This window comes from Paroedura picta, chromosome 8 (assembly GCF_049243985.1).
Source record: "Paroedura picta isolate Pp20150507F chromosome 8, Ppicta_v3.0, whole genome shotgun sequence".
Classification (NCBI taxonomy): domain Eukaryota; kingdom Metazoa; phylum Chordata; class Lepidosauria; order Squamata; family Gekkonidae; genus Paroedura; species Paroedura picta.
This window is the reverse complement of record NC_135376.1, coordinates 80,886,702-80,890,895: the sequence shown is the minus strand read 5'-3', so window position 1 is coordinate 80,890,895 and position 4,194 is coordinate 80,886,702.

Genomic DNA, 4,194 nt, shown 5'->3' with positions numbered 1-4,194 from the left:
TTTTTGCTTCTTCCTTCACTGGTTTATCCAGAAATCCATCTATCAGCCAGGTCCGTTTTGCAGGATTAAGTTAATAGAATCAGAGAGTCATAGAGTTGGAAGGGGCCTCATGGGCCATCTAGTCCAACCCCCTGCACTATGCAGGACACTCACAACCCTATCGCTCATCCACTGTAATTTGCCACCCCCTTGAGCCTTCACAGAATCAGCCTCTCCGCCAGATGGCTATCCAGCCTCCATTTAAAAATGTCCAAAGATAGAGAACCCACCACCTCCCGAGGAAGCCTGTTCCACTGAGAAACCAGTCTAACTGTCAGGAACTTCTTCCAGATGTTTAGACAGAATTTCTTTTGAATTAATTTCATCCCATTCATTCTGGTCCGTCCCTCTAGGGCAAGAGAGAACAACTCTGCTCCATCCTCTATATGGCAGCCTTTTAAATACTTGAAGATGGTTATTAGATCCCCTCTCAGTTGTCTCCTCTCCAGTCTAAACAGACCAAGCTCCCCCAACCTTTCTTCATACGTCTTGGTCTCCAAACCCCTCACCATCTTTGTTGCCATCCTCTGGACATGCTCCAGTTTGTCTACATCTTTTTTCAACTGTGGTGCCCAAAAGTGAACACAGTCCAAGTGAGTTTACCTGTGATGAAGACAGACCGGTGTCTTTATTTGTGGGACTGTTCTATTCAAGTAGATTGTATGGGGGGAGGGGTTGCGAGGTATACAGTAAATAAATATAAGTGGCATTAAGACCTTCAGAACAAGCCATGGATAATCAACAGGCAGGTTCTGGCCTAACCAAACTTCACAAATCATCCAAACAGAAGGTGAGCCTCACATGGCTGTCATTGTAGTCTTATTTCCTCATTGCCTCATAGAAAGGCCTCGTGTTTTTCTAACCGGAGCCCTGCCACAGAAACAAGACTTAGCTGAGGGAAAACTCAATTGTTGATGGCAAATTGAATCACTAGATGTAAAGCTCTCCTATTAGAGTCATCCCCAGATAAGATTAGCATAGTGACTCATCCAGCTCACAAATGGCATAGTGGGATCATAATAAGATTAAAGGGAGTTGTGGTGGTGGTGCGAATGACTAAGCAAGAGAGGCTGGTGACAGAAACCCACCCAGGAGTACATGGGCCAATGACTAGTGAGGTGAGAGAAGGTTCACAGAAGCCCGACATATATTTAGAACTCCTGTTCCAGCACTGGAATGTGGCACGGCATGGAACGCCCAACCATGATGGATTGCAGAAGCCAAGCAAAGTTGGTACTTGGATAAGCGACCACCAAGGAGGTGTCTGCATAAGAGAGCAATGGCCAACCCCCTGTGCTTCTCATTGGCCTTGAATGCAATGTAGAAGCACTTATGTACATCATTCAATATTTGTATTGCTTCCATGAGGAGGTCTTGCCCTGATTTGGCATCCAAGCTGAAGCAGTGGGGTTTTTTTAGAGTATCCATTAGAAGTTATCCCTTAATTGTCTATTTCCCAATAAAATCAGAGTCCAGTAGCACCTTTGAGACCAACAAAGGTGCCACTGGAATCTGATTTTATTGTGTTACTTCAGACCATCACGGCTACACATTTGAATCTGTCTATTTCCCAGGCTTTCCCTTGTTTTGTTCTGGTCTTTTTTTTTTCAAACTTGGTTTGATGTAATCTTTTTTGGGGAAAGAAAGCAGTCAAGGGGTATCTGCATACCACATGGACAGGAAGGAGCTTGTTTTAAAATCAGAGCCATTTTCTTTGGCTTCCTTACGCCTCTTGCAGCCACCCACCCCTCCCTTAGTACCAGGGGGCTTTAAAAATAATTGCTAGCTATAGCATTATAATGTTTTGACAATCCATTTAGTGTCGTGGTTAAAAGACGTGCTCTCTAATCTGGAGAGTTTGGTTTTGTTACTTGCTCCTCCTCCACATGAAGCCATATGGGTGACTTTGGCCTAGTCATAGTCCTGCTAGAGCTGTCCTCGTATAGCAGTTCTATCAGCACTTTCTCAACCCCACCTACCTCACAAGGAGTCTATTGTGGGGAGAGGAAGGGAAGGGTAAGCAGGTATGCAGCTTTGAGACTCCTTAGAGTAGTGAAAAGCAGTGTATAAAAGCAACTCTACTTCTATTATGCTCCTCTATTATAATCAACTAGTTCCTCGGAATGCCCAGCTTTTATTTATTTTTAAAAGCTATTAGCACTTTTATTGTAGAAATACACTTTTCTCTTTATCAGACCTGTGATTTACTTTAAAAAAATGAAAATTGGTGAATTCAGGGAACTAGAGGATGAAAGCAGATGGTTATAATGTTATAACACTATAGTGTAATCAGAATTACTGGCTTTTTAGAAAAGCCCTCTAGTGGTGCTGGGTAGACATGCAGGAGGAATGAGGGCTGATGGAGGAAAATGTACATGAAACTCCCATGTAGATGCTCCATTCCACATACGAATTTGCATTTGCAGTGGTGAGGACAGAGAAACTGAGAATCCTCACCATAGTTAACACTGACCTAGATGGCCCAGATTAGCCCAATCTTGTCAGATCTTGAAAGCAAAGCAGAGTCAACCCTGGATGGGTAACCACCATGGAAGGCCTGGGTTGCTACACAGAGCCTTTGTTAAGGCACCTCTGAATGTTTATTCTCTGTTGGGTCACCTTAAATCAGCAGCAACTTGATGGCTCTTTCCTCCACCAGCCCCACCACCACACGACTAACACATTCAAGAAGTAGCAAAATTGTTAGATTACTTCCAAAAAATGCCTTGTTCTTTGATGGCATAATTATGTCTCAGGTAGGTCTGAAATTGGGGCACTGGTGTGTCAAAGTGTGGGTACCATGGACAGCACTCCAGCACAGCACAAACCAAACCATTCAGGGAGAGAATACAGATGGATGGGGGGGTCCTTTAACCCAGGTGGCCAAACTGCGGCTCTCTAGCCATTCATGGAATACAATTACCATGAGCCCCTCCTGGCATAGGCTCATGGTAATTGTAGTCCACAGACATCTGGAAAGCCACAGTTTGGCCACACCTGCTTTTTAGATGTTGACAATCCTCTGATCGATAGAAATGGGATTCCTGAGGCACCTAGAATCCAAGCAGGGTACACTGGTCCAGAACAAGCACCAATCCACTCTTTGGCCAGTGCTCTTCTCTTTGTAACCATCATGTGAATGCAGGCTGCCATTTTCCTGGGGAAGATTGCTTCAAAATGCCACCCCCCCCCCCCCGCAGATGTAAGGCAGGCGACATCAGCAACAACGAAGACTGCAAAGGTCTTCCGGCAGAGCTCACTTCCATTCCGGGACTTGGTCATGGCTGATTCAATGTGATTGGTGCAGAAGGCGTCAGGTGGAGCCAAGCGTTAAATTCAATAAAGCCAGCCGTCTAGGACTCACGTGGCACAGCGGAGCAAATCCTACATCTCCCCTTCACAGATCTTGATATTTTTAAATACTATTCACGTCTGACGTATGTGTAAATCCCTGGGCAGGGCAAGATACAATAGCACCCCCCAAACACATAGGGTTTCATGTTCCCCACTTGCATGTGCTCTGATTTCCAGGCTACAGAGATGAGTTCCCCTGGAGAAAATGGCGGCTTCAAAGGGGCAGATGCTGCCAAGTCCCTGCTGAGTTCCTGCCCCCCAAACTCCACCTTCCACAGGCACTGCCCCCAAATCTCCAGGAATTTCCCAAGCCAGAACTTTCAACCTACTCTGATTAGCAGCAGCTCTCCAAGGTCTCAGGGAGAGGCCATCTACCTCATCTGTTTTGGCAGAGTTTCAGTATGCAGAGAATGTGGAGCACCAGGATACTTAACAAATAAAATAGTTTTTATTCTGTAAAGAAACAGAGGAGATCTTGAACAGTTCTGCAGGGCCTGCGAAAGGGAGCTCTTCCACCAAGCATTTGGTTGAGGTCAACCTGAACCACCACTTCCCATGGACCCTCCTCCTGAGCCTTCCTCCTATGGCACCCTCTACAAATCTGCCAAACCCACTGGGCTATCAGGATGGGTTAATTTAATGTTCCCCATATTATTCTATTGTTCTACTATGTTGCTGTCATTATCACTGCATTATTGTTAAACTGAGTTATCTGTATTGTTTCTGTTTTATGTGAACCAACCTGAGCCTTTGGGGAGGGCAGCATATAATAAACAACAAACAACTCTGTATAGAAAGAGA